Genomic DNA, 17,377 nt, shown 5'->3' with positions numbered 1-17,377 from the left:
CAGGTAAGAGATTATTTTAGGCAACTTTTGGGAGATCAGTTGAATCCTCTTAAAAATAAGTTGATTGACTAATACTTTAAAAAGTTAAATTTCCTTGCATCAGAAAGTAAGCAAAACTGGGGCACTAAAAGTACTGTGAAATAAATGTACTATTTGCACATTTTTATATAATTGAATTTAAATTAAAAACACCAACAAAGCATAAATACTTCGGAGTGTTTGTTGAGCAGGGTCACCATATTGACTCCCAATGCAAGTATTTAGTCAGATGTTTGTTGACCTTCAGAGAGCATTTTAAAGCTTTTCAGCAGTTGGCCAGACAATGAAAGTAGAGGCATTGCTTTAATTACAAATAAAAAAGGGAAGTTCTTTGGATGCTGAAAAGCCTTTTCTTTGTGATTTAATAGTCCCTCCCAAATCTCTTAACAACGACATTTCTAGTTCTTGCGTCCTAATACAAGAAGTTAGTTAACTCTTCATTAGCTTGATCCAGCTGGTGAGTTTCAATTTCTTTTCCTCTTCCAGTAGCCTGTTTAATATTTCACTGCTTTGCTGAAGTACTTTACCAGAGATAAAGTCGCTAGATTTAGTCTAAGCAACCATGATGAAACATATTTAGTAGAGGAGACTGTTGAAATGAATTGTTTTGAAATGATCTTTCTTAAATTACAAGTGGATGCTTCTGTGAACATTACAAACCTTTAATTTCTACCTCTAAGAGAATAAACAATGACCCATTGTAAGTCCTAGGCATATGCTAGCAGTAGCAGAATGATCGATTTTTATGTTGTTGAAATTTTTGGCTAATCATACATTTATCAACATACTTCGTAGTTAGTAAATTCTTATTGCTAGATGAGACATTAGAGAATTTACTTCTTGAATAATATTTTTGGTTAACTGATTTTATTTTTAATTTAAAACGGTCATACCTTTTTATTTTTCTAAAATGTTTTACGTATCTTCTTGTCTTAGTACACATAACTGACTACTCGCTTGAAAATTCTGCACTATTTGGGTTTGACCTATATCATTGTTTAGTAACATCACTGGAAAAAAGCAGGAATATAAACATTATTTCCTTTATCAAAGGACTAACAAAGAAGCTCCATTTTAATAAACACCTTAATGTTTAATTCTTAATTGTACAAGTAGAAATAAAAACATTTAGTTAACTCATGTATGTAATCTAACTCTTGAGTGTGTGCTTGTGTGTGAGAATGTACATGCACACTCTTCATTTGTGTCTTTATAGTCCTCCTTTTCTTCCTCTCTAATAGTTTCATTCTGCTATTTTATTATGAATTCCTGGACTTTATACCTCATTTTGCTAAATTTGGTTTTCATTTTCCTGGTCCTTGTGCTTATAAACTTCTATAGTAAATACTTGCTGTTAAGATATGTTTTTCCGGATAGTCTCTTAAATGTGCTCTTAGATCAGCAGCGTTCTGTGTACCTGGAGAGTATATAGAACTTTCGTCCTTTAAAAAAAAAAAAAAGAATTTTTTTTCTTACTGAATTGTTTTTAATAGGCTTATCTTGTTGGTTAGCATAAAAATAATCCCATAAAATGTTTTATTGTGACTACCGAAATATGCATTTTATATATTTCATACGTATTACACAGTGCCTTTATTATTAGGACCTCAGGGAGAAAGATGCACAACCAAGAGTAATTGTACTTTTTCCTAAGCTTTTAAGTCTGTTTCTATTACCTGGATGCTGTAATTTGTGTTGTTCACTAGGTTTCTGTTTTCCTGTTGTCTTTTAGACGTTTAGAGCCAGACTTGTAGGTCTTATGGTTGTCTCTTTTTTATTTAAGCCTTATTCTTGGCTTCATTTAGTTCTCCCTGTTCTTGTTTTATTTTCATGTTTTTATTTGTTTTAATTTACTCTAACCTATTTTTATTTGCCGAATAGCCTCCCGAAGTCTGTTCCAGATCAGAGATGGGTAAAAATAAACTAGATGCCCAGTTTAGTGACCCTAAAGAAATTATTTGAATTTTGGGTCGTTTTGATTGCAGTGACTTTACTTCCAGGGAATTTCACCTTCTTGGAGTTGTTAATGAAGACTTCTAGATATAATGAATTTCCTAGTGTTTGTAGATTTTGCTCTTTAGTTACTCAGAAATGCTTCGTATTATAACTCCTACTTGAATTTTTTAAGTTTGAAGGATGATGTTGCCAAAATCAACTTGATTTGTGCTTGTTTTTCTATTCCTTATTCTTTCTCAGACTAAGATCTGACCATTGCTACAAACTGGCTATAGGGCTGATCATGTAACCACTTTTCTAAAAAAAAAAAAAAAAAGAGGGATCTCTGGGACTCAAGCTACTTTGAATTGTGCTACTGTCTTTTAATATTGAGTTCTTCTCAACACTTTTTTTGGGTGGGGAACTGGAGGCAAAGTCTCTGTAAGTCACTGGTGTAAATAACTTGCAATAAAACAGCTTTTTTGGTTTGTGATAGAGCTTTGATTCATTTAATGGGTTAGGTTTTTATTCTTTTTGGGGGGGGATGCATTAAAGTGATTATTGTATTTCTCAGTGTGTGGGGTGATACATAGGTGAGATAATACCATTGTGTTTTTCTGAAAGTTACTTCAGAGCTGAACACCTTTGATTTTAAGGCCCCTTATTTTAGTTAGCCTGCATGTGACATCCAGTGGCAGAAACAGGAACTTCTATGTTTCCTGCCCCCCTCTTTACTGAGTGTGCGTGTGTGTGTGTGAGTGAGAATTATCAATAGTGAGAATTAGTCTTGGTGCTTCTTGTTTGATTCTTAAGGAAAGAATTTAGGCAACGGGAATTTGGGTTTCAGGTTTGCTGCACATCTAATTGCTACAAATGTTCTCTCTTGCCTTCTGACTGGTGTTTTCCTTCTATAAAGTTGAGTTTAAGTACTTTGATGCTAGTGTTAAAGTGATCATGTAATAAATACTTACTGAATGAGCAACTGTGTGAGACACAATACCATAGGTAAATAAATTGAGTATCCTTAAGAAGCTTATAGATTTGATATGGAGGTATGTTAAGACAAAAATAATATTTAGAATAGTGCCTGGCACATGGTAAAATAAAGTAAATACTTGGCGATACAGATGAAGTAGGGAGAGATCACAGCTTGTTGATGGCATTGGAAAGAAAGGATATTAGAATGAGCCTTGAAGTGTGGCTAGAATTTTGATAGAAAATTTTCTTCTGATTGTGGCCTCCTGAGGTGGGTCAGTACAGGTAGAAGTCACACCATACACAGAGGACAGAGGCTAAAAGACCTTGGGGGCTTTATTGGCTAGAGTGGGGATATTTTAGAGACCCAGTCATATAGTTAAAGGGTGATGATAAATCTAGTGTAAAAGGAAAAGAGAAAATTCCAGAGATGATACAGAAGTAGATTTAAAGGGACTTAACAGTGGGTATAGGAAGCTGTGAAAGAGAGATTATCATAGATGATCAAAGTTTTAGTCTTGAGCAATTATAAGAATACAGTTTGTAAAATATCCCTAATAGCTCATGAGGGTTCAGGTTCTTTAGTGTCTTAAAAATGAAGCTTTCTATATTCCTTACATGTTTCAGCAAGTGTTAAAAATCAGGAAATGAACTTCCAGGGAGGATTTGACTTCTACGGAGGCTTCACAGACTCATTCATATTGGAGACTTTGGATTTATTAATTCATTTATCAGATGTATTGAATGGTTACTGTGTGCTTAGGTGCTAAAGATGTATGGTGGTGAATAAGAAAGGCAATCCCTGCCTCGCCCCTCATGGGGAATGGAATATAGATTAGAAAGACAGATTCATTACTCAAGCAAGTAATCATATAGTTAATGATGTATTCACAAAGGTTGTGGTGCCACAGAAATGAAATTCAGGGTGCTTTGAGGGTGCATTTCAGGAACACCTAGTTAAGATGGGTGGGAATGTCATAAGAAGTAACAGATAAGCTGCATTCTGAAAGATGAGTTGGTGGTCAAGAAGAGGGGTGTGTTACAGATTGAGAAAACAGCCAATGCTAAGGCCTTGGGAATGGGAGGTGCTTGATACTTTCTAGAATAAAGTGTAAGGAGAATGGTGAGAAGTTAGGCCAGAGAGGGAGCTAGAATCTAGGTCATATGGGGTGACCTTGTAGGTCATCTCAGGTTTAAATTTTTATTGTGAAGCCATTGATAGGGTTTACATAATACCATTGATTTTTTTTTTTTTTAAAGAACCCTCTCTTACTGTGTGAAGGAAAGAATGGATGTGGACTGTGAAGAGCAGTTAGGCTATTGGGGTAAGCCAGGTGTAAGAGAAAATGGTGGACTCGGCCTTTGGCAGAGAATGAGAGAATTCGTTTTATTGGAGGTAGGATGACCAGGACCTGTAATAGATTGGATGCAATGAGAAAAAGGAAAGGGGTATTATAGGTGATTTCCAGATTTTTTGGCAGGAGTAACTAGATTGGATGAATATGTTGAGATAGGCAAGGAGCATATGGGGAAGGTTATTGAATGCAGTGGGCATTCATTCACTAATTTCCATTTAACCATTTTTGGCTGTTCAATATAACCAGTGGTTTCAGTGTCATTTTCATAGTATCCTATTAGATTCCATCAGCATGATAAATTGTTTTACTAGAAAAGGAAAGGCTTGGGGCCACATTCTATTTAAAACAAATAGTGCTTTCATTAGTTTCTCTTTCCCTAAACAAAGTCAAAATGGACTAGATTATTTTGCAGTCTAGGCAGAAAGTCACACCAAAGGTTATATCAGTTCATCGCCTTTTTTTATTTCTCTTTGTCTAGGAAAATTATGCTTATCTATTCAAAAGGGAGCATCAAGTTTCTGTAAATTTGAATCAAGGAGCTCAGTATATAATAAATACAGGTTAAAACTTATTAATTTTGATTCCTATCAAGGCTTTGTGACAACTTTAATCTATTTGATTTATATTGTGTAATTACAAAGAAATAGTTTTACACCAAAGTGGCAGAAAAAATTTCTTTGAAATCAGTATGAATCTGATAAAATAGCTGGAGAGTCTGCGCATCATTCAGAATATACTGAAAAGTTGTTAAATGTAAATGTGGATTGCTCTGGCAAACTATTTGGTAGCATTGTAGCAACTGTATAGATTATATTCAGAACTCAGGAAGGAGGATTTGTGGAGAAAATTAATTTTTGGAGAAAGTAGAGGTTGAGGAATAGCAGCCAGCAAGAGGGGTTATATTCCGTTTTAAATCATTTTCTTAAAAGTCGTTTTACTTTTACCTAATAGAATAAAGGGCATGAACCAGATGATATTGGTAAGTGTATTGACCATTTTCTTGTTCATCTTGTATCTGCTGTTTCCTGTTTGTGCATCTGGTACTTGAGAAATGCATCCTGAGAAAAAAAGAAACTGAGGGAGAAAGAGCCTAGCATATTTGGGACCAATTAAGTCTGTAACCTGGGAGATCACAGAGCCCCAGGAAGATTTTGATTTACCTGATTCGATTGAGCTAGGAATCAACATTCTTAACCAACTTTGCCTGATCAGACAGCAGAGTTGAGACATGCTGATAGAGAAAAAATAGTAGCCTCCATTTGTTGAATGTTCTTTAACGTAGGTAGTATTTTGAGTGCTATATATGGATTAACTTATTTAATCCCCACAATACAATGAAGTTATCTTAGTTTTACAGACACAGTCTGAGGAATGAAAAGTGTGTTACTTGCTTAGTGTCACATAGCTAATAAAAAATCAAGGTATTAATCTAGGCTCCTTACCCACTGCCTTGGCATGAACACTGGCTATATTAGTAGAAACAGAATCAAATTGTCCTTTAGACGTGGTTGATGAAAAAATCTACCAAATATCATATAAAATATAACATTTCACTTTATATTCAAAAGACTTTATAGTAATATTAAATAACTTGGTAATGTATTTTGAAGAAAGATACATGGTCTGATCTTAACCAAATATACTCTTTAGCCTGCAATACCTTGTTACCCATTTATTTCATGGAATAGAACTTGGGGAGGGGCTAGAGTGACTTTTTTTTTAAAAGAAGGAAACAAGGGAATATGTATATATCACACCTTATAAAAGGTAGCTTACATTTGGTATTTTATTTAATCTTTAAAATGTATGATGAAGTGATATCCCCATTTTACATTTGAGACCTTAGCTGAAGATGTGTTAAATAATTTGCTTTAGGTCAATGTACAGATAAAAACTAGTTCTTTTTAACTGCTCTTTCTACTCTTTTCTCTGGGAACTGATTGGGAAGGAGCAGAAAGTAGATCCGTTTCAAGAAATGGAGTAACCTGAAGGCACATAGCCCTTTAGAAGAATCCTCTCTGATGGCACTTTACACTGATGAACATGGCATTGACCATGAGGAATGATGGGAAGGTTAAATAAATATTTTCTACTGTAATAAATAATCCAGAGATGTGCCTTTTATCCTATTTTTTTCATCAAATGAGTAAAACAGACATTTTTGACATTCTTAAAAGAAGATTTATATTTTAACTTATGTAGAAAAATCCTTTTATTTCTCCAGTTGCTGGAAAAAGAAAGCTTTTAAGATATGAAAGTATTTTATGTTCTTTCTCCTTCAGTTTGCCCTTGTGCTTACAGCTGATACGTGAATTGTAAGCATACACTTAGTGTTTATTATTTTCCTCAAGAAAATCTCTTTCTGGTAAGTCTGGTTACTAAAGAACTTGAAAGGCATGAAGTAGCAGTTGAAGACTATCCTGATTGGTTTTTCACCCACTTACATGAATTTGTGTCATTTCAGTGTTGTATAAGGTTTATGATTAACATTTGATGTCTTATTTTTATTGAATTGATAATTAGAAAACCTGAAAGATGACTGAAGGTTTTTTGTTTTGTTTTGTTTTGTTTTTTGTTTGTTTGTTTGTTTGTTTTTGCATTTGTAGGGTTAGTTCTAAGAGGGAGCAATATAATAGAATTCTGGGTGACTAGGGAGAATTGTTAATTTTACTTTTGTCTTTTAATCTTCCTAGGCTTAAATTTCCTCACTTATAAAATCTGATTTATACCTTTTTGAATAATGGTGAGACTCAGGCCAGGATGGGAAAGGGTTTTGTCTATATTAGGCATACTGCCCATTTTGCTGAGGTATGCTGAGTGGCCAGGTAGCTCTCACTACCTGCACGTCCATAGTGAGTCCTCAGACCGGGTCCCCTCAGGGAGTTAGTGGCTGAGCTAAAGTAGTCCGCTCAGTTGTTTCTGTAATGAGGCAACCTGGTGCCAGTGTGTGTGCCTGTAGTAACTGTTGTTTTATTTATTTTTTAAATGTGTTCCACTGATGGCAATGGAGAAATCTGAAAATAAGGTTACAAAGCATGGACCTTAAGGTGAGAGAGGGAAGACAAAAGCCTTTACCGGATCAGTGTCTTTTTCTCTTAATAAAGCCGTTGTTGGGATATTATTATGCTTTGGAAATATCTCTAATGAAAAACAATCATCTACCTCTCCTTCCCCAGGCCCCAAAATAAGCAAAACAATAAACTTTTATTCTTAAAAAGAAAACAATTTAAAAAGTTCTTTATTTGTTTCTCAAACAATTGATTAAAAACTATTACAGGTCGTGAAGTTAATTATATGAAACAAATAAGGGATGGCTGCCTTTTAATACTGCCAAATGTCAGCGGCAGAATTCCAGTTATTGCTTTTTAGATACATAAAGTTAACATAGTTGAATCCTTCATTGATTCATTTAGTTGTTTTTCATAGAATTTTACTCTGAGAACAAAAAGAGTTTTTTCTTAATTTTTTTTCTTCAGATCTTGAGAGCTTTCATTTGACTTGTTGCAACTATTTCTAGATTTCCAACTGAGTGAAAAAAATTTTTTTTAAGCCGGCAGTTTCCCAGCAGATATTTTTTCAGCAAGTATTCTTTGGGCATACCTTATGCATAGCAAAATTTGCAAGATCTTTTTTCACAAGACAGGCCAGTCTTGTCTTTGTAAGATGAAAACAGAGTGAGGCTTGCTTAAGACTCATTTTGCTTTTACGTAGCCGTATTTGAAATTGATCACTTATGCAAATACATTCAAGCAATCAGAAGTAATTTGAGTTAAATGTGTAAGTAGAAAGGCTAATTTTGTATTTCCAGGAAACTTACTTGGTCCAGTGATTGTCTTTCCAATTTGTTCTTAATGATAACTTGATAGTAAGTAGATCTCAGACCCAAGAGTTAAGACGTATGAGGTGACTTTGATATTTGCAAGTGTACATTCAAGACATTGACATGATGTGTATATATGTGGTTTACATTTTATTAGATGCGGGAGTTTACTAGTTCCATTAATGTCCAAAGCAATGTTAGATAATTTATACTTCCATGGCTTACTCTAAATATTTTTTAAACAGTGTGATAGTATTACTCAATGAAGTAAATTTCTTTAATTTCTCATCCATGAGCATTAAGATTGGCTGACAAACTTGTATAGTATTGCTCTTGGGTATTTCCTAATAGGCCAGCCTTCAAAGAGCTTATATTCCTTTGATAGTCTTGCAGCAGTGATCAGAGGGAGTTATCGTAATTGATAACTTGAGTAGAACATAAGATGTGTCATCATTGAGGGTAGTCAAAAGTATCCTTGTGTAAATTCCAAAGAAAGAGGTGCAGAATTCTTTGAGTAAAGAATAATAAATACAAAAAATTTCAAGGTAACTCTTAATTATTTGAAGACTAGCCTTTCAGGGTCATCTACCATCAAGATTAACCTCCCCAAAGAGCCAAGAGACCTTCTCTGATAATAGAATCAAAAATGATGAAAACACTTAAGAACCGCAAATTTGGTTCTTGCCTTCAAGGAATAATTTATGTGATTGAATCCCCTCTCCCCCCCCCCCTTTACATACACACCTTCAAGTAGAAAGGAAGCATTAGAATGAGGCAGTGTACAAGAAGCATAGTACAGGCCTTAATTGCTGAAATTTATGAGAATGGAGTGATTACTGTGGGCTAAGGTGATCAGAAGGCTTGAGAAGAGATGGAACTTGATCTTGAATCACTGATGACACTTAAAGGAAATAGATGTTTCAGGGCCAAGGTGGGGGAACTCAGGTGAGGATGTTGTGTTGGCAACAGGGACGAGACCTATCTGCCAGAGAGAAAAGTTTCAATAAAATGTAAGAAGAGGTTAGAAGGGTAATTTTGGGTCACATTTTAAAAAAATTTTTAAACACTTTATTGAGGTATAATTGACATGCAAAATGTTGTACATATTTACTGTATACAAAGTACTGGGGTCCTAAGAATAGTGGACAATCACTAATGTGGAATGGCATGATTAAAGTGCTCATGAGAGTCTTTGATAGTGATGTGGGTTGGATGGACTGGAGTGTAAGATGGTTTATTTAGAACAGGGCAAGACTTGAAAGCAAGTAGCCTAGCTGTAAGTAAAAGTCTTTTGAACCAGGACATTGGACCTGGAATACAAAGAAAGGTCCAGATGCAAGATTGATTAAATAGAGAATTTTAGAGTTCACTTTAGACATAAGCACAAATGTATTTGATTTTACTAGGTAAATAGTCACCTAGTGAAAAATGTTGACATTTTCGTTTTCTTCTTTCAGTTGTTAGACTTTGTTTATTTGTCTGATTTCATAGAATAGAACCCTTTAGTGCATGGTTGAATGGTTCAGAGGTAGACAACTTTCTGAGAAATCTAGGTCCTCACCTCAGAGAATTTATGTTTTGCCATTGAGTGTGATTTGTGCTGTGGGTTTGTGATAATCGTTCTTTGTTAGTTCAGGTGCCATTCTTTTCATTTCTAACTCAAGGATTTTTGTCACAACCACGTTTTGAATATTAATGCTTTCTCAGTATTTGTGGAGATGATAATGTATATTTTTCCCTTTAGAGCCTTTAAATAATTTCCTGATGATTGAGCCTTGAATTCATACAACAGATATTTATTGAGTACTTATTGTTTTCCGGGAGTTCTTCAAGGCACTGAAGATAGAACAATGAACAAAATAGACAAAAATCTCTGCTCCCTGGAGTTTACATTCCAGTGGGGAGTTCTTAGACTAAACAGTACTAGATATTGACTATCTGGATGACCTGGATTAGTCTTTTGACATATGTCAGATGGGATATAGTTAGAGTTTTTTTGGGGGAAGACTATTTTCCTTTCTCCACGTTCATAATTTGGGATGGACTGTAGTTTACATTTTTGACTAGCTGTGGTTATATCAATTTCATAGACCGATTTTGTAAATCTCATCTTTATTCTATGCTTGAGAATAGCTAACAAGGATTTTCTGTTCACTGGTGTTGTGATACAACTTGAGTATTAAAATGTCTTGAATTAGTTGCCATTTTACTTTTATGAGTGGGTCTTTGCCTATATATTTTAAACCTCTGGTTTAAGGTTTTTAATCTTTTCCCTCATGACCCAATTTGGGCAATACATTTTTCTAGAAAAATCACTTGTTTTGCCTAGATTTTCAAAGTTATTGTCATGAATTTCTTAAAATATTCCCATAGGTTTTATTTGTATTGTTTTACTTGTGTCTACTCCTTCATTTCTAATTTTTTTCCCCTTTGGATACAAAGTTTTCTGTTTTACCAGTTAATTTGTTCATAATTTTTATTTGTTTTGTTTTGATCTTTATTCTGCTTTCTTTGAAATTTTTTAAAGCTTAAGTTATACATTTAGGTCATCTTCAATCTTATTTTCTTAAATAAGCATTTAAGTCTACAACATTTCTCCAAGTTTGACCAAATTCTAAAAGTTTTTGTCATATTTTCATTTATTGTGTATTTCTAAATAGGAGAGCAATTTTGGTTTCTGTTCAGCATAATTATTTAGAAAGACATGTTAAATTTTCTAGTCTAATTTTTTATTTTGCTATCCTTTAAAAAATTGTTGATTTCTAGGTTGTTTTTGTGTGTGTGTGTGTTGTGTCCAAGGAATGAGGCCTTATATGCTTTCTGATTTTTGGAATTGAGCTATGTCTTTGTGACCCATTACGTGGTCAATTGTTAAACTTTCTATGGGTATTCAAAATATTTATGTTCTCGGTTTAGATATAAAATTCCAAATGTATCTTAATAAATTATCATGATTATTTTTACTGGATTCTCATAGTACTCTCAAGTTTTTACCTCAGTTACTCATTGCATTTAGTTGAAGCTTCAAAGTCTGGTCCATATAGATTTGAATTTAGGCTCTGACTCGATAGCTATGTGATCTTTGTTCCTTGGTTGCTTCTGTAACATGGGACTTAACCCTTACCTTATAGGGCTTTTATTAGGATAGAGGAAGTAATATATGTAATATGTTTATATTCCAGTGTCTGGCACATAAATAATAATAATGATATTTAGATTTTGACTGTCCATTGTTGGACATAATTGTCAGTTTTTGCCATTTGTGACATTTTTATATGTCATTCGAGTAATATATAGCTATCTTAAGATAGAATTGTTGCTTTTAGACTACGTTCTAAATAGGTTTCTCATAGGCTATAGAAACTTTATATACTGTTTCCCTACTCTTCCATGCGTGTGTAGTTTGTTTAGGCAGGGTTTCCCAGCATAAGCAATATTGACATTTTGGACCAGATAGTTATTTGTTGTCGAGGGCCGTTCTGTCCATTGTAGGATGTTTAACAGCATCTCTGGTCTCTAAGTACCAGTAGTGCCCTCCCTCTCTCCTTTCTTCCCTCCCTCCCTGTGGTTGTGATAACAAATTATGTCTCCAGACATCACTACATGTGCTCCAGGGGACAAAGAAAATGTCTCCTGGGGGACCTCTGGATTAGTTTTCTTTTCTCTCTTTGGAGAGGGAAAGGGCACTAATGTCAGTTTTTTTTATACTGAATGCCAGGAATGCCCTTTAGCTAATTTCAGTTTTACAGCATTCTCTAGTTAGGTAGTAAGCTTTGTGTCTATTTTACAGATGAAACTAAAATTGAGATTAAATCTTGAGAAGGCATCTTATAAACCATATGATATGAGTACTTCTGTGATTGTTCATACCTTCTCATATCACCCTCACATTTCTGTCACCAGTCCTAAGAAAAGAATGCCACATATACTTTTAACTGTATTCTAGTAGTATGTATTTAAGGCTTTGAGATGAAGATGGACATAAGCTAGACTGCATCTTTACAGTAGAAATGTTCAAAGGATAATCATGAGGAAGAATATCCCCCAAAGGAACAAATCGGAGTCCTTTAGTGCCCCACCCCTCCCCCTTTTCCAGTTACATGCGATCGAACCACGGCAGCCTTTCTCATTTAAGTTGAGGTAGAGGAAAGGTTGTAAGACACTGGTTTGTTCTTTCTAGTCTTTTTTTTTCCCTTTCCTACTCTTCTCTTCATCACTGTTACACCTCCCCCATCCCCACACACTAGATACCCTGTTATCGGTGGGTTCATTAGCCTCTAATTCAAAAGTTAGGAGTTAAGAGAAATGAAACTGATTTCAAAATGCTGCATCTGTTTAGAACAGGGTATATTTGAGTGCAGTATTATCTGGCTGCAAGAACAGGGCACTGAAGCAGCAGCTAGAGTGTGGAGATTTCTCTCTTAAAGTTCATGAAAAAGTCTGTTGTACTGTTCAACTTTTTTTGCTCTCTTACCTTCCCTGACTTAGGCAGGTAACTCCTGGGGCAGGGTCATCCCCCAAACCCCTTGCATTTCCTTTTGGGTCACATTTTCTTAGCTTTTCTCTTTTCTTCCCACAGATAACTTTTCTTCGTTATTTATTCTCATCTCACCAGATTAAAAGTAGTGAGTGGTTTGCAAGCTTTCTGGATTGGTCTACCGAATAAATGAATGTGACCCAGTCTCTTGATGTTTCATGAGGTCTTCTACTCCTAGAGCTCCAGATAGCCCTTCCATGCAGTTTTCATCTCGTCCTTCTGTGTACTAGTGTTCTATTCAAATTATATGAGACTCATGTATGTGAAAACATTTGTAAACAGCCAGTGGAGTTCGTATTTCATGCTGCTTTGTTTTCATTTCCAGCCCACATTTTTGGGAATGTGTATCTATGACTTCATTTCTCTGAATTCCTAGTTACTCCCAAAGCATTTATTTCCATAGGCTCTTGGTAAACGAGGGAGTTACTAATAAGAATATACTGTTTTATTAAGAGTAAAATGACAGAGCAAACTAAAGATGCCCCATGTGCCCATCTTTAAAGAAAGGAAATTTTAAAGAGAAAAATTCCAATTCTAATAGGTCAACATTTACTGGTGTTTCAAGTCCCATCTTTACCCAGTCTCATCAACTAAAATGGTTTGATGAGTTGTATACCTACATGGGTCTCTTTGTTTTCACTTTCTCACTAAATTTTCTTCACATGACAAGAACTGCGAATAATGCTTAGGATAAAATATCATTGCAACATTACCAAGAAGTCAAGCCAAGGAAACGTCATAGCCAAGAGTCTAGCTTTCTTCCCCAAAGCCCTTTTAGATTTAAAAACTTGTTTTAAATTTCTGATGTTTCATATTAGGTGGACCCATGACTTGGTGCATCCGTGTCATTAAGTTTCTCCATATAGTCAAGAGGCAAGACAGGAGTAGGTGGGATTAGTTCTTCAGTGATTCTAAGTATCCTGACATGTAAAGTTATTTACCACAGTGGACTTTAGCATCTCTGGATTGATTTATTCTACAAATATTTAGCATTTTGCTGCTTGACTCTCCTATCCTGCCAGTCCTTTCTTAAAAAGGAATACCGGGATGAGGATGTAAAAACCAGTAACCTATGATACTCTAGATTGGTAAATGAATTGGCTCATTACTTGATATTTGCTTTTTAGACTTAAAAAACAAAACCAAACAAAAACACCTGGTGTCAATCTGACACCTGCTTTTTTCAAATCCTTTTTGGCATGATCTAAATAAACCTCTGAAATTTCCCTTCCCTCTTCCTTCTCCTTTTGTGTGTGTTGTCAGTATTAGTTTCACCTAAATCCACTGTGTGTCATCCTGTATAACAAGCTAAATGAGGACATTAATGGTAAAAATACATTGCTTCAAAGTTTAGCAATACACTACGGCTTCATACCTGTAAATGTAATCATTGACTAGTCTTCAAAAAGTATCTTGTCAGTCTTAAAGTATTTAGGTCTTATAATTTAGTAGAATTTCTTATAATTTATTTTTCAGTTAACATACAATATTGTATCACTTTCAGGCGTACAACATAGTGCTTAGACACTGATATACTTTACAAAGTGATCACCCATAAGTCTTGTAGTCATCTGATATCATACATAGTTATTACATTATCAGTTCTATTCCCTATGCTGTACTTTATATCCCTGTGACTAATAGTATTTTTGTAGTATAATTTAGTAAATTAACAATAAGTGAACTTTTGTATGAAATTTGTGTTTTAAATGAAAAATGATTTGTGTTCTGGGACAAGGTCTAAAATTTCAATTTTAGATTAGAAGGTAAGTAGAGGTAGATATACAAATCTTTAAAATGTTTTTATGGTATGGAATTGAAATGCTAATTCTTTCATAAATTTTAGTTCTCAGATTTTGTTTTCTTATATAAGTGGGTTTGAGAAATCCTATCCATTCGACATCTATTGTTTCCAAGTTGCATGGTTCTCAACTTTTGCTATACGCTGGAATCACTTGAGTAACTTAAAAAAAACCCTGATGCTTCCTGAACCCCAGACTAAGTCCAACATTATCTCTGAGGTGGGATCCAGGTATCTGTATTTTTTTTTTTTAAGTTCTCCCCAGATTCCATGGTATTACCAAAGTTGTGAATCACTGCTCCTAGGATGTTTTTATGATTAGGGATCCTTTAAAGAAAAGCCACAGACGGAACCTTTCAGAAAAATTGGAATAATGACTCCTTGAAGCCTCAAATTTAGAACCTCTGTCCTAGGAGTAGCCTTATCATGCTAGATTTAATTGGAAGCAGTTGATTAGAAGAAGCGCTGTAATTTGTAATATTGAAGGAGTATTCCTCTTTACTCATAAACATGCCATTCATTTAACAGATAACAAATGTGCATCAAGTACAGCAGTTCCTTGGATTTTTTGTTCATTGTAGTTTCATCATAATGTTGAGATGCTGTAGGAACTTTTGTTTGTATTCGCCTGTGGTAAAATTTGTTTCATTATTAGTCATTTTTTTGTAGATCCAAGAACCTTTTTTTAAAATTTTAACTATTTTAAAAATATGCAAAATAGAGTAATGCAGTGAACCCCAATGAATTGATGATGTTAAATGAAGACTTAATATACTCAGTGTGTTCCAGGCACTATTTTAGTTGATAGGGATACAGCTGCCAATAAGAAATTCCTGTTTTCATGAGATTTTATTCTAATATGGGAGACAGATGATACTGAAGGCAGATTAACAGTTGCCATCAGGAGAACAGCTTAAGGAGATTGAAAGTGATAGTTATCTGAGTGGGGTAGTTATTATAAATGGAGTGGTCAGGGGAGGCCTCTCTGAGGAGGTGACCAGTTTGTGCTGAGGTCTAAATCGTTGAGAGATGAAGTCCTATAAATATCTTGAAGAGCATTCCTGGTGAAGAGAGCAAGTATAAAGGCCCTAAGGTAGGACTGAGCTCAGCTTGTTGGATTTTCAGCAGGAAAGCACATAATGAGCCTAGCGTAGAATGAGTGGTAGGAGGTGAAATCAGCAAGCCTCGTAGGCCTTTATTAAGAAGCTTAACATTTTAATTTCAATTTGATAGAAACTTAAACTTGCTTATAACTGACTATCGTTAAGTATTTAGCTTTATGCCTAAAGTAATTTTGAAAAATCTTCAACTTTCATCTTTTCAGATTAGCCGGAAGAGTAGCATTCAATATATTGTGTTACTTATCTCTGATAGGATCTTCACCAGATTCAGTTTCCCTATGATAAGGGACCATTCCATGTTTTTTTCTTTAAATTCTTATTGCTGAGCACAAAAGATGCTTGACAGTTTTTGTTAACAGAATAGAGACTTTGCAGTCAACTTAGGTGTTCCTAAATATATGAAAGTCATAATGCATACTAATTTTCGGGATGCCTGCTAATAGTTATTGTGCTAATAGTTATTTCTCATCTCCCCAGGTAGGTAGTGCTAATATTGATTTTATAAGGAAGAAAGCAGAGACTCCACAACAATGGCAGAATCAGGATTCGAATTCGGGCCTTTTTTGCTCTTCCCATTTTACCATGCTCCCTTCTGAGTAATGAGATTGAGACTGATTTTTGAAGGCATAATTTATTGAGCCAGTGTCATTAGTTCTTATACAATATACTTTATTAATACAGAACAAGACAGGTATATTCTTTTAAAAGTACTGTTATGTGAAGGATTTTAATTGTAGCAGTTTTTTTGAAACAACTGTTTCTTAAGTATTTGTTGAGTGTAGAGTACCATGGGACATACAGAAATGAGTCATCTATAAATAGATCCTGTCCACAGGAGTAGGAGAGCTAAAATATTTACATAATCCACTGAGGTGTAAGATACAAAGCAATCATTGTCACAAGAGATAAAAAGTGCTATGAAAGTTTGCTAAGGACTAGTTTTCTTGGTAAAGGGAAGAGGGGGTATTTTTGGAGGATGGATAGAGAGTTTAGACCTAGTTTGGTGTCTGAAGAGCAAGGAAAGGTGTAAGTATTCTGGAAGGAGGAAGGAAAGAAGAAAGCTCATTCTTAATATAGATTGAGCAAAAGCTTGGAGTTGGAGTATCAGAGCCACATCAGGGAATTTAGTTTGTAAAGTAGGGTGAAGGAAGGAGAATAACTATAGATACTGAAGAGTTGGAGGAAGCTTTTGTATATCAGGCTGTGTTGAGTTCTTTGTAAGAAAAGGGACCTTTTGATCAGAATTCACATAATCAGTGCTGGAATTTTGGAAAGTTACTATTAGTTGGTTGGACTAGTAGGGGTCAGCAAATTGGTCTGTAGTCCAAATGCAGCCCAAGGTTAGTATTTGTAAATAAAGTTTTATTGGCACACAGCTATGGTTATCCCCTTCCATATTGTCTATGACTGCTTTAGTTATACAGTGGCAGAATTTAGTTGAGACAGAGACTTTATGACCTGCAAAGCCTTAAACATTTCCTTATCATACGGCCCTGTGCTGAAAATGTTTGCAAGCCCCTGGATTAGAGGAGTGGAGACAGAAATCTTATTCAGCATTCTTGTTATGGCTAGGTTCTAAACCTGTGCCTTCATGTCAAATGAAATAAAGCCAGAACTGCAATAGCCCTAGTAGAAAAAGAAGGAATGGATGAGTGATAGAGAAGAATTTATCAAATTTGACAATTGGTTAGATTCAGGAATGTAGGGAGATGAAGGAAAGAGTTTTTAAAGTGTAAGTGATTGAGGATGGTGTTTGAGATAGAATAGGCTTTTAATTGTAAGCCATGCTGT

At 34.9% G+C, this 17,377-nt stretch overlaps 1 protein-coding gene across 5 annotated transcripts in view; it reads left to right on the top strand.

Moving 5' to 3' along the window:
• The window catches only part of KANSL1 (KAT8 regulatory NSL complex subunit 1), a 156,739-nt gene that overhangs the window by 42,230 nt on the left and 97,132 nt on the right, over nt 1–17,377 (top strand). The gene's annotated exons all lie outside the window — the stretch shown is intronic.

Source organism: Rousettus aegyptiacus, unplaced genomic scaffold (assembly GCF_014176215.1).
Source record: "Rousettus aegyptiacus isolate mRouAeg1 unplaced genomic scaffold, mRouAeg1.p scaffold_m13_p_6, whole genome shotgun sequence".
Taxonomy (NCBI): domain Eukaryota; kingdom Metazoa; phylum Chordata; class Mammalia; order Chiroptera; family Pteropodidae; genus Rousettus; species Rousettus aegyptiacus.
The sequence above is the reverse complement of the archived record's forward strand: the minus strand, read 5'-3'. Positions and strand labels throughout refer to the sequence as shown.